We start from the raw sequence: 27,663 nt of genomic DNA, 5'->3' as shown, positions 1-27,663 counted from the left end.
CTGACAATGGTGCACACACACACACACAAACCCCATTGCCTCACTACTCCCAGAACACATGTGTGAGGATAGCACCATACGGCCACCCTGCCACCACCAGTGCACTCATACACAAAAACCATATTGTGCTGCCACTGTCCCAACAAAGCACTATTGCCAGCACTCCACATTGAAGTGCTGTTCCACAGCAGTCCAGGCCCATCTCAGCTTCTCTAGAAGAGTAGATGTTTAAACTACTGGGACCAGAGAACAATGGTGTGAGCCTATTCCCAGTACCCCAGGGTTAGAGCAAGCAACCCAAGAGTGGTGGGCTGAGCCTTGGCTCCCTGAAATCATGCAGTTGACTAAACCCAACTCATAACACAATTACACCTCATGAGCTTCAAAGAATATAAAAGCAAAGAGCCCCATCCAAAGGAGAGCAACTTCAAATATTAAAGTGACGTCAGCCCACACAGAGAAAAAAGAACAAACACAAGATCTCTGGTAACTGAAAAAGCCGGAGTGCCTTCTTACTTCCAAATAACTTCATTAGCTCCACAGCAACGGTTCTTAATCAGCCCAGAATGGCTGGAATGACAGACATAGAATTTAGAATCTGGATGTCAATGAGGATGATCAAGATTCAGGAGAAAGTTAAAACACATAGAAGGAATTGAGGAATCCAGTGAAACTATACAAGAGCTGAAGGATGACATAGCCATTTTAAGAAAGAACCAGACTGATATAATAGAGCTGAAAAGCTCCCTACAAGAATTTAATAATACTTTCAGAAGTATTAACAGCAGAATAGACAAAGCTGATGAGAGAACCTCAGAGCTTAAAGACAAGTTCTTCAAATTAACTGAGTCAGACAAAAAGAAAGAAAAAATAATAAAAATGAGGGAAAAAAAGAAACATGGCATAATGTAAAGAGATCAAACCTACGACTCCTTGGCATCTCTGAAGTGAAGGTGAGAGAGCAAGCAACTTGAAAAACATATTTGAGGACATTGTCAATGAAAAATTTCCCAACCTTACTGGAGAGGCTGACATTCAAATTCAGGGAATTCAGAGAAGCCCTGAAAGACAGTATACAAGAAGACCATCCTCAAAACACGTAATCTTCAGATTCTCCAAGGACAATGAGAAAGAAAAAAAATATTAAAGTCAGCTAGAGAGAAGGTGCAGGTCACCTACAAAGGGAATCCCATCAGGCCAAGAGCAAACCTTTCAGCAGAAACTCTGTAGCCAGGAGAGATCGACAGCATATATTCAGCATCCTTAAAGCGAATAAATTCCAAGAGATAATTTCATATTCAGGCAAACCAAGCTTCTTAAGCAAGGAGATAAAATGCTTTTCAGACATGCAAATGCTAAGGGAATTTGTTACCACCAGACCTGCCTTACAAGAGGCCCTTAAGGGAATGCTAAATACAGAAACAACAGTTACTGGCCGCCACAAAAACACACTTATATACATAGACCATTGACACTATAAAGTGAGTATACAATCAAATCTACATCACAATCAGCTAACAACACAATGACAATATCAAATATACACATATCAATATTAACTTTTAAAGTAAACAGGTTAAATGTCCCACTTAAACAGCACAGAGTGGCAAGTTGAATAAAGAAACAAGATCCAACTGTGTGCTATCTTCAAGAGACTCATCTCAATGCAATGACACCCATAGATTTAAAGAAAAGAGATGGAGAAAAATCTACCAAGCAAACAAAAAACAAAAAAGGGCAGTGGTTGATCTTCCTATTTCAGACAAAACAGACTTTGAAGCAGTAAGAATTATGAATGACAGAGAAGGGCATTACATAATGATAAAGGGTTCAATTCAACAAGACTTAACTATCAGAAATATATATGCACCCAACACTGAAACACCCAGATTCATAAAACAAGTTCTTAAAGAATTATGAAGACACATAGATAACCACACAATAATAGTGAGAGACATCAGCATCCCTCTGGCAGCACTAGAGAGACCATTGAGGCAGAAAACTAACAAAAATATTTGGCACTTAAACTCTATACTGAACCAAATGTACCTAACAGACTTCTAGGGGGCACTTCACCCAACAACAACAGAATATACATTATCTTTATCTACACATAGCATATAACTTGAAATAGAACACATGCTCTGCCATAAAGCAATTCTTGACAAATAAAAAAAAATCATACCAACCACACTCTCAGACCGCAGGGTAATTAAAATAGAAATCAACTCCAAAAATATCTCTCAAAAGCATACAATTATGTGGAAATTAAACTATCTGTTCCTGAAAGACTTTTGGGTAAACAATGAAATTAAAGCAGAAATCAAGAAATTCTTTGAAACAAATGAAAATGAAGATACAAGATTCCAGAATCTCTGGAATATGGCTAAAGTCATGTTAACAGGGAAGTTTATAGTGCTAAATGCCCACATCAAAAAGTCAGAAATATCTCAAACTAACAACCTATCATCACATCTAGAAGAACTAGAAAAAGAAGAGCAAACCAACCCCAAAACTAGCAGGAGAAAAGAAATAACCAAAAACAGAGCTGAATGGAATAAAATTGAGACATGAAAAGCCATACAAAATATCAACTAAATGAAAAGTTAGTTTTTTTGAAGGAATAAACAAGATTGATAGACCACTAGGTAGACTAATTAAGGAAGAGAGAAGATTATAATAAAAAGAATAAGAAATAACAAAAGGGACATTATCACTGACCCCACAGAAATATAGATTGAAAAAAAATATATATCTATGAATAAACCCTCAGAGGCTATTATGTACACCCTTACATAAAGAGATTAGAAAATCTAGGAGAAATAGAAACTTGCCAAGATTGAACTAGGAAGAAGTTAAAACCCTGAACAGACGAATAACGAGTTATAAATTGAATCAACAATAAAAAGCCTACCAACCCACAAAAGCCCTGGGTCAGATGTATTCACACTCAAATTCTTACCAGCCACATAAAATAGAGCTGGAACCAATACAAATGAAATGATTCCAAAGAAATTCAGAAGGAAGAACTCCTCCCTATTCATTCTATAAGGCCTGCACCATCCTGATTTTAAAATCGGGCAGAGATCAAGTTAAAAAAGAAAACTTCAGGCCAATATCCCTGATGAGCATACATACAAAAGTCTTCGACAAAATACTACCATACTAAATCCAGCAGTGCATTGAAAATATAATCCACCATGATTAAGTAGGCTTCATTCTTGGGATGCAAGGTTGTTTCAACATGTGCAAATCAATCATTGTGATTCATCACACAAACAGAACTAAAAGCAAAAACCAGATGATCATCTCAATAGATGCAGAAAAGGCTTTCTATAGAATTCAACATCTCTTTACGTGAAAACCCTCAACAAGCTACACATTGAAGGAACATTCTGCAAAATAATGAGCCATCTCTGACAAACACACAGCCACATCATACCGAAAAGGCAAAAGCTGGAAGCATTTTCCTTGAAAATTGAACACGGCAAGGATGTCCACTCCCACCACTCCTATTTAATGTAGTACTGAAAGTCATAGCCAGAGGAAACGGGCAAGAGGAGTAAATAAAAAGCATCCAAATAAGAATAAAGTCAAAATATGTCTCCTCATAGATGATATGATTCTATACTTGGAATACCCCATATGCTCTCCCTGAAGGCTCCTAGATAAGAAGAACAATGTCAGTAAAGTTTCGGGATTCAAAATCAATGTTCAAAAATCAGTTGCATTTCTATACACCAATAATGTTGAAGGAGAGAGACAAATCATGGATGCAACCCCATTCACAATAGCCACGAAAAGAATAAAATACCTAGGAATACACCTAACAAGGGAGGTGAAAGACTTCAACAAGAATCACACACACACAAAAAAAAACCCTGCAGAACAAAATCGTAGATGTCACAAACAAATGGAAAAATATTCCATGCTCACAGATAGGAAGAATGAATATGGTTAAAATGGTCATACAGCCATCTGATCTTTGAGAACGTTGATAAAAACAAGCAATGGAAAAAGGACTTCCTTTTCAACAAATGGTGCTGGGATAACTGGCTGGCCATATGCTGAAGATTGAAACTGGACCATTTCCTTTCACCATACACACAAATCAACGCATGATGCATTAAAGATTTCAATATAATAGCTAAGTCTATTAAAACCCTAGATAAACACCTAGGAAATATCATTCTGGACATCGACTCTTGCAAAGATTTCATGATGAAGACTCCAAAAGTGATTGCAAGAAAAACAAAAATTAACAAGTGAAACTAATATAGGGTGCCTAACTGTCCTCATCCAAATCTCATGTTGAATTGTAATCTGCAGTGTTGGAGGTGGGGCCACGCGAGAGGTGATGTATGAAAAGGTGCTCAACATCGTAAATCATCAGGGAAATGAAAATCAAAACCACTATGAAATAACTCCTCACAGCAGCTAGGATGGCTGTTATCAAAAAGACAAGGGATAACAAATATTGGCAAGAGCGTAAAGAAAAGGGAACTCTTGTACACTGTTGGTGGAAATGTAGAATGGTGTAGCCACTGTGAAAAACAATGTAGAGATTCCTCTAAAAATTAAAGCGTAGGACTACTGTATGATGTAGCAGTCCATCTCCTGGGCATATACCCAAAGGAAAAAACATCATCACCTCATAAAGAAATCTGCACTTCCATGTTCCACTATCGTAAAGCACTTCCATGTTCACTGAAGCACTATTTATAATAGCTAAGATATGGAGAAAACCTAAGTATCCATCCCTGGATAAATGGATTAAATATTGTGGTTATATATACGCAATGGAATACGATTCAGCCATCAAAAGAAGATCTTGCCACTTGTCACAACATGAGTGAAACTGAAGGACATTATGCTAAGTGAAATAAACCAGACACAGAAAGAAAAACAGTGCATGGCCTCACATATATTTAAAATAAAAAAAGAAAGAAAATTCAAATATATAGTTATAGAGAAGAAAACCATGGTTATTAGCAGTGGGGAGAGGAAGGAAATGGGAAGATACAGGTTAGAGTTTACAAAGTAGCATACGCAGAGGATGAACATTCTAGAGATGTACAGCACAAGGATGATAGTTAATAAAATTCTACTATTTTTGGATTCTTGCTAAATGAGTAGATTTTAACTGCTCTTACGACAAAAACAAAACAAAACAAAAAAATAAGGAACAAAGTGAGATGGTGGGTGCATTAATTTGCTTCACTATACTAACCATTTTAATACCTATGTGTATCTCATAACTAGATGTTATATACCTTAAATATACACAATACAATTTATTTATTAAGCAAATATAGGAAATTATGTTCTCTTACATAGTATGACATTACTTTGCATATTTTATGTAAATTTATTGAGTAAAAATTTATATAATGCACTTCATAAGTTTTTTTCCTAGAAACATGTCTTTGGGAGTATAATATGTAACTTACAAGTCTCATCTTCAAAATATACACTAAAGATTCTAAAAAGATTGTAAGTGTCCCCTTATGTGAGAAGTATTAAAGGGTGAGTGGTATAGTAGATGGTTAGGGAAATGACAGAAAGCTGGAGAGGTTGGGCACAATTTGAGACCAGTCATTACAAGTGGGATAGATGGGATTTTTGTCCACAATTCTTCATCCTTCCCTGCACCCATGTTCTTTGCCATGTAATATTTTCTTTCCCTCTGAAACTGAAATGTAATTTCCTGTCGACTTTGCACTTGGCTGTGTGACTTGTTTTTGCTAGTCAACTATTAGCAGACATAACACAGGAGGGGCTTGGAGAGTGGTTGTGCACTATGGGACTTTGGCCTTTTGGCTTCTGTGATTCCAAAAGAAGAGTTTTCCTAGGTTAGTTTCTGTCCCTTCAGTCTGGGGCAGAGAAAGAGCCACACAAAGACCTAGAACCAATGGCTGGGCTCAGACTACATAAAGTGTCCCTGCCACAATCAGAGTTTCTTTACAGTGTGGGATCATTTTAAGCGACTGAGTTTTGAGATGTGTTTTTGTTTTTGTTTTTGTTTGAACCAGAGTTTTGTTCTTGTTGCCCAGGCTGGAGTGCAGTGGCACAATCTCAGCTCACTGCAACCTCTGCCTGCAAGGTTCAAGTGATTCTCCTGCCTCAGCCTCCCGAGTATCTGGGATTACAGGCACAAGCCACCACACCCGGCTAACTTTTGTATCTTCAGTAGAGACGAGGTTTCACCATTTCGGCCCAGGCTGGTCTCGAACTCCTGATCTCAGGTGATCTGCCTGCCTCGGCCTCCCAAAGTGCTCGGATTACAGGTGTGAGCCACCATGCCCAAAGAGAATGTGTTTGTTTTTGTTGTTGTCGTTGTTGTTTCTGGCAGCAATATTGTGGCATTAGCTTACTGACACAATAATTGATTTGGTACAACTTTTTCGAGTTTGGAGAAGAATAAGTTCTTATATGTTTATCATAAAGCATTAAGTCAATAATCTATAATCCACGATTTTTCCTTGCCATAGGCAAATGACTATGGCGTTAATTGATTTATGGATTAAAAAACAAAACAAAGGCCCAGATATTTTAGCTAAGACCATAATTATGATGGGACAGTGGCCAGATTAAAAGCCAATTAGTCTGACTACAGGTTATTCCAATTTCTTATTTCATTATGATGCTTCTTTTTTTTCAGAAATGAAGATTAAGGAAACAGAAGAAAATGCAATGATCATATAGTCTATTTATTCCATAAATGCTTGAATATCTGCCATTTTTCAGGAGATTTACTACCAAAGATTTAAAGATTAACTTTATTTTTGTTTTTTCCACTCCCTGTGCTTCTGTTAGTGAAAAAAGCCCATGAAGAATTGAGTTAGAAAATAAGAATTGGAGAGGAATGCAGTAAGAAAACAGCAAAACCAAAACACAGTAGCCAGTTAATCCATTAATTGAAACAATCAAGCCTTAATTGAATGCACATGTGTAGACTGAGATGGCTCCCTAATAGTGAGGCAGTAGGCAATGATTAATTACTGGAAGAAATCAGTAAAGAATTCTTCCTGAGCTCTGAATTGTGCTCTGAATATAAAAATTTGCTGGAACAGGTGACATGTTGCCAAGGGTTCCAACAAGCAGACAGAAGAAATTGCAGATCTGCCAACTATTTATTTCCAAAGACAGAGAGAGATGGTGACGTAGCAATGTCACAAAGTAATGCATAAAACTTTTCGTTTTTCCTTCTTTCTGAAGAATGGTAATCCAGACTACAGTTTTATTATCTGAGTGACAGGGAAAGACAAAATGCAATAATTAAGAAACCCAAAGACTGTCATGAAAGACAATCTGAAGCTGGAAGTTGAGCAATTATTTAAAGTGCCCAAAAAGCTCAGCTCAAAGCTTCATTGTTTTAGGTATTTTGGGGGGAAACGAAGAGTTATCTCAGGAAGGGGGAAATATTAAATCTATAGAAAAGTAAACATGAAAACATAAGAATATTTATTCAGTCATTCATCAAATATATATCAAAACTCTACAATGCCCCCAGATACATATTCTGTACAAGAAGAAATATGAAGGTACTGTTCATGGCTCCATCCCCATCAGCTAGAACAGAGTCTATTACACAAAAAATGCTTAAAAAATAAATAGTCAATGAATGAATAAGTGAGTGACACTTACCTCATGGAGCTTACAAGGGAGTAAGACAAACAGATATTTGCCACTTTTCTGGACTTTTTTGTGATTTGTGTAATTATAAATGGGAGGTGCATGTGCATGGTTATAAGATGATATAAAGGACAGTTATCCTCACACTTGTCCTCATATCAGTATCACCTGAAAAGTTTCATAATAATGCTCAGACCTGCCTCTCTACCCTATGTGCCTGATTTAAATTGTCTAGGTTGGGGAATGGGCATTGGTATTTGAGAATTTTAATGTTTAGCTAGGGTTGAAAAACAATACTATACAAAGAAAGAATTAACTTGGAGTAGAAGATCTGAAGGAAGAGGAGAGGTTAACCAAGACAACTGTAAATATGGGTGTAGCATCCCAGGACCGGGAGAAGCATGTTCAACAACCCTGTGGCTAGAAGAAACATGGCACTAGTCACTCACTGACAGGGCAGCATGGCTAGTGCACTGAAAAAAGCAGCAGGGGATGAAACTGATGAGATAGGCAAGGCCAGAACACACGTACCTTTAAGTCTTTGTCTTTAAAACCTTTAATGGCTGCTTAGTGTTCCTACGATAATAATGGTTAGAAAGTTGATGGGAGTGATTTTGTCTTTAGAATCATCACTTTTATAGAAGGTTTTTTAAGGATGGGAGAGACAAAATTTATGGAGAGGATAGTTAGGAGACCATTCCAATCTACTTCACAAGAGCTAATAGCAGTCTGGATTAGGCAGAAAATAGCGAGCAGTACTGTCTGCTCTTAGCCCCAGGCAACAGGTGTTTCTCTGAGTTCCAGGATTAAGAGGGTTGCACTCAGGCCCTCTTACAACTTTGCTCTTTCCTACAGAGCTTTGAGCCTTCTTCGAGGACCTGTGCAGACCCCTTTCCCCAGATGACCTTCCAAGGGAGGCCTGCGCCTTCAATCCAAAGGCTTACTATGGGGCTAGTTTAGTGGTAGAGGGGTAGATAATGCATTGTAAGGTGAGGTGTTTACATATATGCACATGAGGCTCGGATATTTTAGCTAAGACCACAATGCTGGTTAGATTTTAGTGAGGCAAGAGAAGTAGGTTAGGCTAGGAGTCAGGTTCAGGCTTGTGACCAGTAAATGTTCAATGTGCAATTTTGCTAGAGGCCTTTGCATATATTAAGGGTAAGTCTAGCAGTAAGGAGAGAAAAAAAATAACAGACAAGTGCAGGCATGCTCTTGAAATGAATAGGTGGAAAAGGCAATAATATACTGTCAGATTCATCTCAAATAATCATATTTTTAAAGAAAAATTTCAATATATGTGATATTCCAAAGTAATTTCTTATTTATTTATTTCCCAATCATTGCCATAACAATTCATTAACGTGGTCAAAACAGGTATAATTTCTCCCATTTGCAAACACAGAAATTGATATTTACATAGGGGGAGGTTGGCAAACTTTTTTCTGTAAAGGGCATGTGTGATGGTTAGTATTAAGTGTCAACTTGACTGGATTGAAGGATGCAAAGTATTGTTTCTGGGTGTATGTGGGTGTTTCTGAGTGTTGCCAAGAAGAGATTAACATTTGAGTCAGTGCACTGGGAAAGGAAGACCTATCCTCAAAAAGACCCACCCACAATGTGGGAGGGCACCATCCAATTGGCTGCCAGCGTGGCTAGAAAAAGCAGGTGGAAGAAGGTGGAAGAAGCTGACTTGTTAAGTCTTCTGGCCTTCATCTGCTTCCTGCCCTTGAACATCAGAATCCAAGTTCTTTAGCTTTTGGAACTTACACCAATAGTTTACCAGGGGCTCTTGGGCCTTTGGCCACAGACTGAAGTCTGTATTGTCAGCTTCCCTATTTTTGAGGCTTTGGGGCTCAGACTGAGCCACTACTGGCTTCCTTGCTTCTCAACTTGCAGAGAGCCTATCGTGGAATAAATAAACTTCGCCTTGTGACTGTGTGAGTCAATTCTCCTTAATAAACTCCCTTTCATGTATACATATATCCTATTAGTTCTGTCCCCCTGGAGAACCCTGACTAATATTTTTGGCTTTGTAGGTTATATTCTATCATCTCTGCTATTGTAGCTACTACTTGCTGACATCATAGCTCAAAAGCAGCCACAGACAATATGTAAAAGAATGGGTGTGGCTGTGTTGCAACAAAGCTTTATTTATAAAAAGAGGTAGGCAGCCAGATTTGGTTCATGGGTAGTAGTTTGCTGATTCCTGATGGAGGCTGCTGTTAGCTAACTCCAAGTAAACAGAGAAAGTGGTCCTGGAAGTCAAATCCTTTTGTTTCTGATTCTGTACTGGCCACTTCAAAATGCTTAAAGGATAGCCACAGAATGCTAGTTTTCAAGAAACACAGAGATCACCTTGTCTGAACTCATTCTACAGATGAGAAAACTGAGGATCAAGGGTAGGTGAAAAGTCCAAGACTGCAGGACTCTTTATAGCCAGAACTGTGACTAGAATTTCAAATTCTAGTCTTGCCCTCTTAACTATCTTGTTCTCTTAACTGTCCACCTCTGCCAAAGTCAATCACCTCCACAAACTGAACTGGGCCAAGTCTAGACTTCCTGTTGTATTCTCTTTCTATGCTGTTTCCTTAGAGGAGGGTGAGCCCGAACCAAAAGATAATTATAGCAAAATAGCAACAGAGTGGGCAAAGTTCAAAAGGGCTTTTGTGGGAGCCTTCCGGTTTCCAAACTGAAGTGTTCCAGTTCTGGATTTTTATTTATTTATTTTTCTGAAACAGAGTCTCGCTTTGTCACCAGGCTGGAGTGGCATTATCTCACCTCATTGCAACCTCCACTTCCTGGGTTCAACCAATTCTCCTGCCTCAGCCTTCTGAGTAGCTGGGTTACAGGTGTGCACCACCACACCCAGCTAATTGTTGTGTTTTTAGTGGAGACAGGGTTTCACCATGTTGGCAAGGATGATCTCGATCTCTTGACCTCGTGATCCACACACCTTGGCATCTCAAAGTGCTGAGATTACAGGGGTGAGCCACCACGCCCGGCCTGGAATTCTTAATTCTGCTCTTTCTCTTTTTTTTCTAAACTAAGTCACTCAGCATCTTAGCTCGGGTTTCTGATTTCATTTTATACCCGCATTTGACACTGACTTATGTTATCTTGGGCTGTAGCTGGATTTGTTGTTACTACTGTTATGTTTGTGAGTGGGCTCATTAAATGAGCCCTAGAGACACATAACGTCCTTGAAGCTGTTAACCACTTGATCCAATCTTAGGGCAGTGTCACATTCCAGAAAACCCAGTCAAGAAGCCAAAAGTAATTTCAAATTAGCACAAGGGTTTTACTTCTATTTATTGAGCATGATGTAGCCCCTCTTCTTTGAAAAATCACAATTTTCTCTGAATCACTTTCCTCCCTCACCATGGCAGCACATGTTTCTATACACCTTATCCAGCCTTCGTACTCCCTCCCTTCCTCCATCTTCTCCAGATTTTATATCAAGAATGTCCATATGGCACAGCTGGCAAAATACAGAAAGTGGGGTTGGAGATAAGCAGTGCAGATAGGTAAAGCCAAAACCTTTTTCATGGTAAAGAGAAGAGAGAGAACAGAATCACTTATATCTGAATAATATTTAGAGCCAGAACTGTGACTAGAATTTAAAATTCTAGTCTTGCCCTCTTAACTGTCTTGTTCTCTTAACGGCCCACCTCTGCCAAAGTCAATCACCTCCACAAACTGAACTGGGCCAAGTCTAGACTTCCTGTTGTATTCTTTCTATGCTGTTTCCTTAGAGGAGGGTGACACACTTCAAAAAAATATCCTCTGACTAAGAATCCATCAACATACATAGTCAAATCAGTGAAGGTACTCAAGGCCTCTTTGAGAGACAAAGTGTCTGCTGGCTGACATTTAGTCCTTCATAATAAAACGTGAGCATGTCAGACACAGCTGATAGCCTTCCTTCACTCTTGTTATAGCTGGAAAACAATTCAGAAGGCATAATTTATTTAGGGTTTAGTAAACCATTCAGAAAAGTTCTGTAAGGAAATTTAACAGAGAAATTAGAAGCATTCTGTCTGATTGAAACTACTATCGTCCGTCTACATAAAACTGACTGACAGACAATAAAAAAGGTAATTACCATCAGTACAACATCAAATGGGGGATAAGATGAAAGGATTAGATTAGAACAGCCACCTGTGAAGGCAGAATTTGGAATTTAAAGTGCACTTGTAGCCAAATAAGTAACCATTTAAGATGACAATTTTATAGTACAGCACTTTTTATGTCCTTCACTAGTATTAGGAAGTGAAATACATTAAAATACCAAGATTTATTCAAGTTCAAGGTTTATCTTAAGGATAAAAAGAAGAAAAAATGGTAAAACAATGACTACAAAAAAATGTGCAAGAATGTATTCAGTGATAACAAGGAATGAACTATGATTCCATGCAGAGACATGGATTGACTATTTAATGCACAATAATAAGTGCAAAAAGCAAGTCTGAAAAGTACGCACTGTGTGGTAGCATTCATATGGTATTCTGAGAGATGCAAAACCATGGAGAAGGTAAACTGATCAGTGGTTGCCAAGAGATTAAGAAGGAGGAAGGGTTATAGAGTACAAGCATAGAGGACTTTTTTTTTTTTTTAGAATGGTGAAACTATTTGGTATGATGCTGTAATGGAGATACAGAACACTATATTTGTAAAAATTCATAGAAATGTATGGTAAAAGAGTAAGTCCCAATACTTGCAAATTAAAATGGACATTTTTTAGGAGGGTGGGAGATCTCAGGATAAAATGCTGAATATGACAAAGGAATTAAACTTCAATAGACTTGTAGGGAACAGCCATGTTGAAAGGGTGCAGGAAAGGACACAGATCAAAATGACTTTGGAGGTAAATGGAGTCTGTAGGATTAAAGGCAAAACGGATCTGTACATAAGCACTTTACTCTAATGGACAAAGAGTTATTTTGCTATCTACTCATGGTGGTGTGAGTTCATGCTTCTGAAACTACTATACATGTATACTGGAATTAAACAATTAAGTAAATGAACGGTGGATGGTGGGAGTCAGGTTTGCAAGTGTTGGAGTGGGAACATAAACATAAACAAGGGAAGCAAGCTAGAATGATCCATGTAGGAATGGGTTAGAGTTGGAAACAACATTATGAACTTACGTTTAGCTGATGATAGAAAAGGAAAATATTCATTAGTACGAATGTGTGTATGGGTTAGTATATATACATGTCTCCCCTTGCTCTGTCAGCTGAAAGATCGCAGAAGCAACAACATCTCAGTAGCAATGAGCACACATAGCACGTAGATATTAGTGTGTAATACCATTTCCAAAACCAGGACCTGGCACTTTTTGAAAAATTGACTGATTCTAGAATTGATACAGAAAATATAGAAAATAAACCTGGAGCATTTTGTAGTGCCCCCCAATAAAGAAAGTGTATAAAACATACACACACATGCACACACACATGCAAGCACACAGAATGATGGAAGCATGTCAAAGGGACATAAAAACCAACTAATAGAATTTTCAATGTCCAAAGCTAGAATAATCTGAGCAACAAAATAAACAAAGTATTATATTTTAACTCAAAGTATAGCATACATATTCATGAATCTATATTGTCATTTAAAAAATAGAATAAAAAATAAATAGGGAAGAAAAGCCTTCTATGTAGAAGTATTCAAAATAATGTATGCTGGTACTTTACCCTCAAGGAAGTGGAGCATAATTCCCACTATCTCAATGTTGACTATGCATAGTTTCTTTCTTCCAAAAGTATATCATGCTAACGTGAGGGGCAATGGTAACACATTGGAGAAATTTGCCAAATACGACATCAGCCAGGTGGATCAATGCTAACAACAACAGTGATAAGTATTGCTGTTAGTATGGGCACTTTATGTGACATAATCAGAATGATACTTTACCACTGCGGTCTTGTTCCCAAAACCTAAACTCCAGTCAAGTAATAAGAAATAACCGAAGTCTCAATTGAAGGACGCTGTACAAAATATCTCACCAGTTGTCAAAACTATCAAGGTTATCAAAAACAAGATTGAGTCTGAAAAGCTATCACAGCTAAGCGAAGCCCAAGAAGACCTGACATCTAAATCCAATGTAGTATTTTGGATGGGATCCTGGAAAAGAAAAAAAAGAAGTTAAAACCTATTGACATACGAATAAATTGTGGACTTTAATTGATAATAATGTATCAATATAGGTCAATTGATAGTGACAAATTTACCAGTAATAATGGAGATTAACAGTCAAAGGAACTGGATATGAGGTATAAGCAAATTTTTGCAATCATCACAGTTTTTATGTAAATCTCAAACTATTATAAAATTAAAAGTTCGCTAAGAAAGTGTAGAGGATTTTAGCTAATTAATATTTATTTTTATTTAATAAGAGTAATCTGATGCCAGGCACTAAAGGAGTAAAAGCAATAAGTAACTCATAAACTCTCTTGATAGCACGTCACAGTTTGATTTTATTTTTCTTATATCCTTTCATGCAGGACATAAATGCTAGACTGTGAAATGTATCTTATATTTCTTTATATTCTCAGAGTGTCCAGCATTATTAGTTTGTAAGTATAAGAGCTCACAGGTTTTTGTTAAACCTGTAGTAATGCACATTAAAAGAATGATCAAGTCATAGCACTAGGTAATGAATGAATTGGGAATAAAATGAATGTGAGCATTTATAACTACTGCAAAATTTCAGATGCATGCATTCTAGAAGCAATTGTTGAACACGTAACATGGACTTAGTGGTCAGTAAGTGTAGTTACTGTTTTTGCAGACTAAAGGGTAAAGACAAAATTTTAGTAAAGATGACATTTCAATGGGTAATTGAAGTCTGAGTCATAGCATGAGTAGTATTTGAATAGGTTCTCAAGAAGAACCTTGCGCTTGCACAAAACATTGCCAAATTATTGATATTACAAATAAGTATGTACTCCGTGTGCCCAGAGTGTTTTAATAAATGTTTGTTCAAATTACAACATTAACATTCATACATTTAACAATCACCATACCTACTTTTGGCAGTGACTAGAAATAGGTATGATATCAAGTTAATTTTATTCAAATTGATGCCTCCATACATTTATAAGTTGCTATGTGGTCGGTGAACAGAATTCACTTTGCTACTCACGGGGCTTAGCTAAACACCCATTATCTCCAATGTCAAACTAGCTTTGTTTGTGTTTGAAAGTCCCACTGCACACTATAAAACCTACTTATGAATTGTTTTCTAGTTTACTTCTTCAGAATTTATGAAGAAATAGCAAGAGTAAAATTTGCACAAAATAAACACTTAAAAGATAACACCAGGTTGATTATAGTAAATAATAATGTACCATATATTTCAAAATAACGGAGAGCAAATTCAAATATCTCACTGTTTAAAAAAATGATAGGCAAGGGAGATGATGGAAATGTTAATTATCTTGATTTAATCATAACACCTTGTATACATATGTCAAAACTTCATACTATATTCAATAAATGTATACAATTATAATTTGCCAATGTTTTTAAAAAGAGAGCAAAAGCATATTCTGTGAAAACTAAGACTATTTCCCAAAATAGAACCCAACTATTTCTTACTAGGTCTAACCACTAGTTTTTAAAATCACAGTCCATGCATAGAATACTTAATTTTTCCCCTTTAAACATATTGTATATACTTTATTTTTTCATAAATAAAATGGAGTCTATCCAAATAACATTTTCTAATTTATTTAATCATTCTCCTAGAAATGGATCTGTAGCTTATTTTTGGTCTTTTGCTCTTATTAACAATGTAGTGAAAATTTTACTTACAAATATGTGAAAAATCATATAAATACATTTGTATACCTCCATAGTATACTCCTAAAAATGTGTTTGATAACAAAAGTTATTTGCATTTTTAAATTTTGAATAGGTACTGCCAAATTGACCACAAAAGGGATTGTAAAAATTTATTTTTCCATAAATAGTGTCTATTATCTTACATCCTTACCAAGTCAGTCTGTCCGGTCAACTCTGACCAAGGTTTAAACGGAGGATGTGGAGATATGCACAAGAAACAAGTAATACTTATTTGACATTACATGGCACATGGATGTATTAGTCCTAGAAGAAGCAGATGGTTTATTAAACTCCCTTCAATCATGTTTTTGTAAGGCATCACTTTTTTACTGGGGCTCTGTTGAATTTACATATGCATCAACACTTTTGAATAAGATTATTTATTGGGCTTATCCACACATTCTACATTTAAACCTTGGCGAGAGAGCTGCTTGGCAGGACCTGTGTCTTTTGATAGAAGATAACATTACCAAAGTGCAGCTCAGCAGAAAAGGAGAGTACATTTCCTCTTTTCCCACTCTCCAGTCTCCTGCTTGTGCCTACCATGGGCCAAACCCAGCTGAAACTAGAGGGTGAGGAAGCTCAGTTGACACAGTCCATAGAGATGCTGAGGCATGAAGTGGGGTTAGTAAAAGGTAAAAGTAGATTTGGTGGAATAAATTTTTTAAATGGAGGGTATTACATATTCACAAATTTGTATATTCATATTCTCATTTCTATTCCACCACGAATGTTAATGACTTAGAAAAATCTATAGACTCAAATGGATAAAATTTTTATGCTGGAATATGGTGGAAGGCAAGATTGTCAAACACAGAAGCATAGACTACTTTGAACTTGAAATTCCCTATGAGATACATTTTGTAACCACTTTCTTTTTAAAAGGGGAAATGTGTGCCTAGAGAAGTAACTTGTAAAAATGTAGATCTATCAAGGGAAAGTGCTTGTACCTACGCACAGGGCGTTGATCTCCCTTAGGTCTCTGAGCTTTCTCTTCACCTATTCATGAAGACTGACTGAGGAATTTATACTTTTATTGAGAAACATTCATTTTGTGGTTCCTCTTTCAGAACATCTCTTTTCAGGGTAATCTATGTCTATTTTGAATAAAAACACTGGTGATTTATAAATGAATAGCTGGAATTATTTTAGACTACTGTCTTAGGCAACTTCCAAAATTACATTTCCTGCACAGAATACTGGGTTTCCAACAAAAACTTTAATGAAGATGTTTTAACTAAATAAAAATAAAAATGGTAGATAGGTATACATGTATGTATGTGTATATGTGTTTGTGTGTATGTACACACACTATTTATATATATGTGTGTGTGTATGCTTCACTATATTATAACAATAATAAACAAATCACATCGCAAAGCAGAATCAACATATATAAACCCTGTTTAAAAATGGGAACATGCCAATAGAATTTGACATGGACTTATTTCATTGCAGCAGCATTGTCAGGTGGATATTAAAAACAAACTAAAAAGTTCTTAGAGCTGGAAGATCACTTTCAAATTACCCCCTCTCCCGCCATTTGACATATGAAAAAATTCAGGAGATTGGGTTAAGTAATTCTGATTCTCTGATTTGAGAATTAAAATTGAGCTTACAAACATTTTCCCAGGATCAGAACCTAGAGACAAAAAAACAGAAATTTGTTGAAATAGAACAAAGAATGTATTTTGCACTGGACTATGTGAAGGAGAATCTGAACACAGAGAAACTAGCTCAACAGTGAAAGATGTATGCCACGTAAGAGCAGAGATTCACAAATGAGAAAGATGATGCTAGACTATGCCTGAGGTACAAGGAAATGCAGAAAGTGTACTCACCAGCTTTCTGGTTCTGGCTCCCATAAAGCCTGGTTGTATTTCTGTTTCTAAAGCTATAAAACATTATTGAAACTATATTCTCACATGTAGAATTGAGCAAGCTTCAGTAGGTTTCTAGTTTTGATATTAAAATAGATTGGGCTGATTTAGAAGTTCTCTATGTCCCCAACCAATATTTTTTCTTGTATCTCAAATTTTGGTAACACTAAATTTAACACCACCTATAAAGATGGCTGGATTTCATAAAGCTCTACAGTGTGTTCATAGAAACCTCAGAAAAATTTATGTCATAGACGCTTTCACACAAATCAGAAGTAACTCTTTTTCATTAATGGAATAGTGGATCTAGAGATTTTCTTCTCCGATTTTAGGTACATCCACTGGAAGTATTTTCTAAAACTCAAAGAACTTCTGTTTCTTTATCTATTTTATTGTTTTATTATTCTACTCACTGTCACATTATCAAGCCATAAAGCCATTTTCTTCCTGGAGACAAATTCTTTGTGGGAGTGAAATTATAGAATTCAAGGGCATTAATGTCTTCTAAAGTCATATGGCCATTGTAAATGTTCAAAAGCTTTGATGAATTCTCAAAAGCAAGAATAGAGAAGCAAGTTTTCAGAAGCTCTAAAATCATTTAAGCACAACGTTTTGTGAATTCAGCCACACTTTCAGGTAGCTATGATCTAAGAAATAGTACAGTTTTGGAAAGTCTTGACCATCTTTCAACTGGAAAGTAAAGGCTAAAAATTCTAGGTTCTTTCATTCTTCTTCTGGGTATATAATAACAAATAATATAGGAGTTTGAAGAAATCTGAAGCACTCCTACAATCACATTTTAATTTAAAATAATAGGAAAATAGAGAAATTAAAACAAACAAAAGAAAAAGGAAAAAGAAAAAAGTGTTAGACTTGGACCCTAAGGACTCTCGAGCTACTTTTAAACATTTACCTCTCCCCCTAAACATTTCTATAATGATCAAAGATTGAGAAAATGAGAGTATTCTCCAGGGTTACACAATTAATTCCAATGACTCTACAGATTTGAACTCCCTAGTATCTTGCTTTATGGTATTGTTAATAAAGAAATGCGCTCAGGTCTAAATTATGCCTGGATGTACAGTACAGGTGCCATTTGAATCAAGTGTATGGATCAATCTATCAGCAACTCCTTGCCTAGAGGCAAGGCTGCTCAATTAGAAGTCTGTGGCTAAAACTTATCTACCTATGGATTGTTGTTTTTTGTTTGTTTTGGCCCACACAGTCTTTAAACTATTTTTACCTTTTACCTGTGTTAATCAGTTCTCTCACTGCTATAAGGAAATACCTGAAACTGGGCAATTTATAAAGAAAAGAGGTTTAATTGGCTCATGTTTCTGCAGGCAGTGCAGGAAGCATGGAGGCATCCACTCGGCTTTTGAGGAGCCCTCAGGAAACTTATAATCTGTCACATGGCCAGAGTGGGGACCAAGAGAATGAGGGGAGAACTGCCACACATTTTTAAGCAACCAGATTGCGCAAGAACTCATCATCGTGAGAACAGTACCAAGGGGATGGTGCTAAACCATTCGTGAGAAAAATCTGCCCCCACGATCCAGTCTCCCTCCCACCAGGCCCTATCTCCAACACCAGGGATTACATTTCAACATGAGATTTGAGTGGGGACACAGATCCACACCATATCAGTAACCAATATTAAAAAACAGAAAACTTATACAATTTTGGATTTTTGGCATCTCACAAACATAAACAAACACTGTCAACAGTGGGCCAGTATTGCTGCCTTTGAAGTGCGTCTAGTCTCTTTAGACAGGATATACGTGATCTCTGTCCCCACTCTGATCCATTAATTTCTGTTTCTTATCTGGCACTAGCATTTGATATTCTCTTAGGTTTCGTAGGAACAACTTCATGTCATATCGGTGTTTCTTCGGAAGCATCCTCATTGTCTTTCCATGTGGAATACTTTCATATATACCAGTGTATCATATTACACTGTAGTGGCTAAAAATGTGGACTTTAAAGTTATAGGACTTTGATTCAGATTCTAGCTTTACCACTTTCCGGTTGTGTGAATTTGGGCATATTATTTAACCATTGCTAACAAGCTACTTGGGTTATTGTGAGCATTCATTCAGTAAAAACGGAATACATTTGCCAGAAAATGTTCTATGTGTCTTTATATGTATATATTTCGGCTATTATGATGTTATCTGTTTAGATATAACTATTATTTCATAAAATGCAAATGTAATTCATGAACTAAACTCCATCTGAGAAATTACGGAGTCATGTTTGTAGAATGTGGACTTTGCTTACCCAAACAGCATGCACTTTTTCATCATCAAATGTGCAAGGGCAGTAAGCGCAGTACAAGTGCGGCTGCAATGTCAGAGGAGCTGTGAGTTGTCTCTGGGATTTCCTCTTCACAGAAATGCACAGCTGCTACTGACTGAAGTGTTCAGGCAGGGGCAGGGTCGTTGTCCTGGAGGCCCAGGTCGAGAGGTACTGCCTCGTTTGGAGTAGTGGAGGTGAGGACCCACGTGGAAAACAGACTGGCCATTTTTCCATAAGGCTGCTGCACTGGGCTGTGGCTCCAGGTCAGTTCTCCGCCACCGCGCTCCCTGCTGAGCCTGAGGGCAACAGAAGCAAGTGCTGCTGTGCGGCAAATTGGTGGCCTGGCTGCTCCCTCTTGGAGCTCCGTCCAGGGAAGTGGAGAGATTCTACTGACCCAAGAGCCACCGGGGTGGGTCGCTGGAGTCCCAGGTCGGGAGGCCCTGCCCAGAGAGTAGTAGCAGGACAGGAAGCCGCGAGGAAAAAAACAGTCTGGCCACTTTTCCCTAAGGTAGTATTGCTGTGCCGTCGGTCTGCATTAGCCCCTAATCACTGCACACCCTCCCAAGCCTGAAGCAGCAAGAGAGAGGGTCGCGGACCAGCAAAAAAGGCAGCCCGCCTCTCACTCTGGGAGCTCCATTCCAGGGAAGTGCAGAGATGCTCTTAGTCCGAGAACTCAGGCGGGGTTGGAGTGGTCTTCCTAGCATCCCAGGCCAGCGGGCCTTATCCTGCGAGGTGCAGTGGAGGTGAGACCTGCATTCCCTTACTGCTCAGCCACATGGATTTGACCCCTTTCCTGGGGGTGTGCAAGGGAGTCTGGCCTCCGCTATTGCTGAAGCTGCAGCTGCTGATGCTGGGGTACCCCGTGAATCAGAGGTTCCCGGGATTCCATGTGTGCCTGAGTGGCAGCTCTGCCTAGACTCCACGCAATTCTTCATGCGGGTCTGCAGGCCTACGTTGGGAGGTTCACAGAGGATCTTCTGAGCCCAGGGATTCAAAGGTCTGTGGCAGAAGTGTGGATCTACGGGAAACACTCACCCACCGCATCCCCATGGGGAGGGACCTCCCTTTGCTCTGTGCCACTCCTGTGTGGGCCGTTGTCCTGTTTTGTTCTTCTCAGTTCTCCGTGGGTCATGCTGTTTCCTTGATGAATCCCAATGTGTCCACCTGGATGTTGCAGTTGAAGAGCTAGTGTTTGCTCCAGCCATTCTTTCTTCTCTCTCTGAGAGAAGGGCACGCTAGCGGCTTCTCATCAGTTATCTTGGCCCCATCTCTCAGTAATTTTTAATCATTCGGGTTCTGACACTACTCAGAACAAATATGGAATTAAATTTAATCTAATAAATAATACATTAATTTTAGCCTAACTACATGTTTTTTCTTTACTGCTTTACTACGTTAAAAAAAATTTTTTTAAAGTAAAAGTTTACCTCAAGTTGATGCCAATAACAAGTGCCAATTTGAAAGCATTACTGGAATGAGCATTTCTATGATTGGCTCAGGGGAGCAAGTGGCCTCTAGTCTTACTTCAGAAGTATGAGGGCAAGTGCTTACCATTTTCAATCACTTATTTTGCTTGCTGTTACTCCAGTTTAATTTAAAGTAGAGCAACTGATAAAATCAAAGATCAAAGGGACATAAAAGAGAGAGAAACATAAATCATTAGCTTGCAAATTCTGATATTGTCTTTCAATGATACCTTTCTTTGTTTACTGTGAACATGACAACAAATTGTGCAAATGAGTGACTGTTTTTCACCTAGCAATTCAGAGATTCTGTTTTCTCAATATTTTGCATTTCTTCCCAAACAATTTTGGCATGGATAGTCCTTAAGGTCATGTCTCAATAATTGTAATCTGGTAATAAAATTATATTTCATTAAATCTAAAAGTGGTATGATCAAATATGAAGTTAGCTGGAATGTGTGTTAGAAGACTATGTTCTAGTTCAGGTACTTACTGGGATGTGGAAGGACTGGAATTCCAGATCGCTTCTAAAAGCCAAAACCTAGTTACTGGAACCAATAGAGACCAAAAAAGGGAGGAATCCATGTGCCCAGCCTTAACTACAAGTTAATAAGTGACTGGTTTAGCTGTGAAGACAGAAAGGAGATAGATCAGAGAGTCTCAAATGTCACATCCTATATACTTGATAAATACACATACATATCCATACTTAGATTGATTTCCATAATACATTTCACACATTTCATGAAGTCAAACTTTTTGCTCTCACAATTTGACTACGAAGCAATAGCCATCACAGTATTTTCTCATATTTCCTTTGCCTCTGTCCTCCTGGGTTCTTTTTACTTTCAAGAAGGAACATATGAGAATGGAAGAGATTATCTCAAATCCTTAGTTCAATGGATAGATCAGAAAATGTATAATGAATTATAATTTTTTTAAAAATGGACATAGTACCCAATACATATGGTACCAAAATGTCTAGAAGAAAAAAAACATCTGGTTTGTTACCCACAATTTGAAATGTCCAGAGACTGTGTATAGGCAACATAATAATAATGAATTGAATGTGCTGTAAATGTCTGTACATTTTCTTTAGGAGAACATTGCAATTGTCTTTGGATTTTCAGCTATTGTGCTTAACAGGTAGTTCATGCAACAATATATCAATTGTTAAGTGAACTCAATATGTCAGCAAACAGAGCTGGCCACTTAAGTTACCCAAAATCAAGACAGTTTCTTGGCTAGACGAGGGATTCACCACTCTAGTAGGTATTGTCACATTCTAGTGAACACAGAGAGGCATTAACAAATGCTTCTCTCTGGGAGTTACAACCAATACAATATGCAAGATGTGAAAAAACAGCAACATCAAACTGTTCATTTCAGTGGTGTCCTCAGGCTGACAAAAATCCCTCTTAGCTTGCCAACTTTTGTCAGTCTGTTTCTTTCAAATGCTTTATAGTTTTCCTGTTCATCATAAGTTTATGACATCCATTAAGTAGTCTTGCTAAAATCAGAGACTACAGATGATATTTGAACATTTCCACTGCCTAGTACTTAAAATGTTAATTCATTCTTGCCCAGGAGCAACTGGAACATCTGGTCTTACTTCCAAGTGAAGTCACTGGTGCAGTTCACCTTCTGAATAGGAATGTGATGGGCGAGCTGGAGGGTAAACCAGTGGCATGCGCGTTAGAAAGCAGGTACAACAGAAAAAGGAAGCGGAGATCTTAGCGACATGCTTCCTGTCAAAAAGACTGGAACATACGTTAGATTTTGATTTCATTTGCAAATGATGCTCATCCATGTTAAACACCATTTTGAAAGTTGGCCTATAAATATTAAATATTTCAAATCGTTCCTTGATTGGTGATTGGAAATCTATTAAAAAAAATCACGAGGTGGCAATCTGTGTTTTTCTCACACTATATGGCTTGTTACCACACCGAAAGCTGAACACTTGAGTTCAAATTCAGTGGAACAGTCTTAGCCACTAATGATTATAACTCTGAAATTGCTTATGCTTGTAGAAAAAAAGAAAATGATGAGGCATTAATATAAAAGGTATGAGGCATTATAGACAGTGGTAAAAAGGAGGATTTTGTGTGTGTATGTGTGTGTGTACTAACTCACTAACACATAATTTTATTTATGAGAGAGTACAGTCAAGAAGAAGCATGATTGTCCACACAACATACATCAAAAGTCATGTACTGAGGCTTTGGAATTTCTGTAAAAATCTATTTGAAAAAATCATTCTATAGTACAGAGGTGAGGATAATTTTTCTGAAGCAAAAAGTGAACTTGTCAAAGCCTATGGGGTTAATGTGACTTGGAGAGAGAGAACTGTCCTTCTGCAGCTTTTTGTCACATTCAGGACTGCAAACCTGAGCTAAGCTTCTCAAATCCCTAGGAAATGGGCTCTGCTCAGAAAATGGGAATCATAGGTTAGACTAAGTCATCATGAGTTTTTATAATTTTTACCTTTCCTTTTCAAGATTTTGTTTTTAACTTTTCTGAAGATGTGGTACAAGTAAGACTATCACTTTTTGAATGTAATGGCAAAGCCCTCTTTGTGGTTTAGTTTAGTATATTTTAGTGTATCTTGTTTATTTTCTGCCTATAACACTATAATGTTAACTCTATGATATCAGAGTCTTTTTCTTATTTTTATTCACTGGTATGTAACTAGCATTTCAAACATTGCCTAAAATGTATTAGATAAATGGTTGGCTGAACTCACCATTTACGGAATTGTTATTAGGAAGTTTTTTTTCACAAAAGGAAAAGTACACTTGATTTTAAACGTAAATAACTGGTTCAAATCCAGACTATGAATGGAAACAATATGGTAGTGTTTAAGAAAACAGGCTCAGTAATCATCCTGCCTTTAGTACTCATCTCTAATGGGCTGAATCCTTCTTCTACCCCTTAATTACTTTAGTTTCCTTATCCTTAAAATGTGGATAATTAAAGTACCTAACTCATAGGGTAGCTATGAGATTTAACTAAGGTAATTTGTTCTAAGAGAGTGCTGACCATGTAGTAAGTGTCCAATAAATATTGTGTTTTTTGTTGTTTTAGTTTCCTTTTAAGTTGACATACATCTGTATAATTAATGCTATGAATATTAATCCAAATCACTAAATGAGATTAAAATCTTTTTTCTGTTTTTAAATAATGATGGTGAAAATCAAATGTAATTAGGTAATAAAATGGTCAAAATTCATTCACTGTGAGTATCAGTTAAATTTAGTTATCAGATTAACAACATTTGTTTTGAGTTGCCATAGGGAAAGGTGTTAGAGTTCAATAATAAGTAATGTCTGGTGCCAGCCCTCCTATTTATTATAGCTTAATTGTAGACAATGGATTCATAAGAGGAGAAACAAACTTTAGAGTTGCATATGTTAAGTTTTCACTAAGTAACATAGGGTTAACGTCAGAAGGCAGAACATCAGGGAAAAAATGTATTGAGGCAGGTAGTGTTTCGCTCAGGTCTTAAATAAAATAATGAAGAAAGAATGTAATGAAAACAATATTTAAGATTTATTACTTTTATAAAAAATGGCATGATTAGTTTGTTTCTAGCATTCTATTTTCTTTTAATAAAACCCAAAATACTATTTTTTCTTTTCACCCACAAATGTGCATATTTTGTGTCCCCCTTTTTTAAAACAAACATAATACTTAAATATGAAAGACTAGCTGATCTTGAGCTAAAGAGGCTTAACACCAGAGAAACTTAAAGTTGAATCAGTTGGTCACATTTTGCAGGTTTTATCATCAACAGGCTGCTCAACTGAAAAACTAATACAGTACATCTATCTCATAGGTTCATTTGAACACAAAATGAGATAATACACCTAAGTTCCATGGTCTTGTGTCTCCTGTATATATACATCATACGTGAGCATTCCATTTTCTGTAATTTTGAAAGGGCAAGAACAGTCTTTTTAACAGTGCTCCTGTGGAGATCAAACATGAAAGATAGATAGTCCTATCTTATTCTCAGATATTTGAATTTCTGTCTCCTTGAGAGAGTGGACTAGCCAGGTTGGCAAGGACTCTGCCAAAAGTAAAGTCTGCTTCCCAGAGCTATAGGTGATGATAAACTCTAGGGAATGTGAGGAATTGAGTCAGATGGAAAATGAGTGAGTTATAGAAGGGAGCACAGTTAAGAAGCAGGCATAAAAGCTTTTGGGTAAATCTAAAGATGCGAGGATAAATAAATGAGAGTGGAAAACTGTGGACAAAGGCCTTTGTTAAAAGCAGACTTTTAAGAAACAAATAATTCTCATCATGCCTTCTGTGATACAAATGAACTGACGGTGTTGAAAATGCTAGAGATGAAAATATTTACTGAAAAGAAATATATTTACTGAAAATAAATATAATTAAAGAAAGTAGCGAATAGTTAAATAAAGTTATATAGTAACTAGTCTGAAAATCATAACTCTCTGTGGCAGTCAAATGCCACATGGAAGCCATAACTCCCCAAACACCCATAGTTCAGAGGCTCAGGCATATTCTATGGCTGACACTCTCAGCTAAAGCACATTCTCCAGAATTTCTAGAATCTACTGGTAAATATGTTACCTATGTAACAGCCTCTATGCATTCTTCAGAGCCTTCTAGAAAAGAAAGAGGAAAGAAATCATTGTCAAATTTCCAAATACGGCATTTGGGGATTCTCTATCTGTTGCCATTTTTAATTTTTTCCTCCTTTTTATTGTCCTGAATTGTACTTTGTAAGTCATATGGTTGTTTTCTTTCTATTTGAGAGACCATTTCTAGTCAGATTTGTAGTACATCCTTTTCTATAGAATATTATTTTATCATAAACATAATATCATAAAAGATGTACACAAAATGTTACTTCCCACTTTCCTTTCCATCTCCCCACCTTTTTTACTTTTTAAGATATATATGGGATGCATGGATGAAGACAATCTCAGGAAGGCTGTTAAGAAGACAACTTCTTCGTGTAGTAGAGAATAATAGTCCATATTAAATTTACCAAACACTATATTCCTAACAAAATAACTTATCACCTCTCATTGTGTAAAACATTTAGAAAGATTCTAAAACATTATAAGGAGATTCCATAATGTATTTACTGGAAGCAACAGAACTATGTAACCTATTTATAGTTTAGCCAGGGAGTTCTTAAGCCATATACAACAAGCTCTTTAGTTCAAGTGAAACCTTAGATTTTGATATCTAGAATATTGCATCCAGTACATTCAGTGGGTCTTAGTTTCCAGTATGAGATAGGTAAAAGTAAATATTTAATCACATGAATTAAATATACAAATTTTGGAATCACAATTGGGTTATAATACAAGTTCTATCTCTAGCAGATTTTGTGACCTTGAACAGATTAATTAACCTCCTTTAAGCCTTAGAGTCTTCATCTGTGTATGTCAAGAAAATAGTTTTGAGATATTATATATAGAAAAAGAAAGAAAATATTCGTCATTTCCTCTTTTCTTTTTCCACGATCTAGGTACAAGAATAGTTCTCTATTTATGGCTTGTGGGAGGAATGGGACAAGAAGGAAAGCAGGAAGCTCTTCAAGTCAGCTGTCTTTGGTTTTCCAAAGCTTAGCCTATTGGGGAGATTATGCTTTTGGCTCTGAGACTAAAAAAGAAGATAGTTATTTTTAGTAGGAAAAAAATGAATTTAATAAGGAGTTTAATAAGAATTTGAAGAATTTATCACATTTTTAGACTAACAACCTAACTCCTACCCTCCTACCCCAGGGTGAGGGATGAGGATGTGAATGGGTAGCTAGAGAGGAAAAAAGATTATAGAGGAAAAAAAATTAAAATCTCCAGAGACGTTAATGGATATGAATTTACCATGTGTGTAGGGACAACTAGGAAAATCTCAGCAATGTTTTAACAGGAATTGGAACTAAATCTAATTCCACAGATGGTTCAGCTATTCCCAAACAATCATAGCAAACTGTTCTTTAGAACGGTGACGTGTGACCTCAGCAATCAGCATCTCTACTGTCATCTCCAATACAGCAAAAACAGTCCTACCTCGGGATTTTTGAAAAGAGGTTTGCCTACGTGAACTTGGTCATCTATAGACTGAGTAAGGTCCCAGTGCTCGACATCCCAAAATATGTCTTTGGCTATTGGTCACAGGGGGAGGAGGAAGAAAAATCTTCATCTGTGAGTGAGTTAGTACTGTAGGGGTGGCATTGTTTCAGTCCAGTTTAAGAGCCATACTGAGCTGGTGCAGTGGTTGAATATCACTTCTTTATGACCAGCAGTCTCAATATGCACATGAGAATAGGAATATCAGGCTAGTTAAAATTACTATTAGGATTAAATTATATTAAGAAATAGAAAAAATAGCTATAGAGATGAGCCAACATTTAGAAGTCATGGCTGGATAAGTGCCTGACACAGAGTATCTGTATAATGCATGCCATTTCCTTTATTTAATAAATTATCACCCTATTGCTCATTACCATCACTATCATCATCATCCTCAGCATCACAGATAATAACACT

The sequence above is a fragment of the Pan troglodytes genome, chromosome 18 (assembly GCF_028858775.2).
Source record: "Pan troglodytes isolate AG18354 chromosome 18, NHGRI_mPanTro3-v2.0_pri, whole genome shotgun sequence".
In the NCBI taxonomy this organism is placed as follows: Eukaryota; Metazoa; Chordata; class Mammalia; order Primates; family Hominidae; genus Pan; species Pan troglodytes.
The sequence above is the reverse complement of the archived record's forward strand: the minus strand, read 5'-3'. Positions refer to the sequence as shown.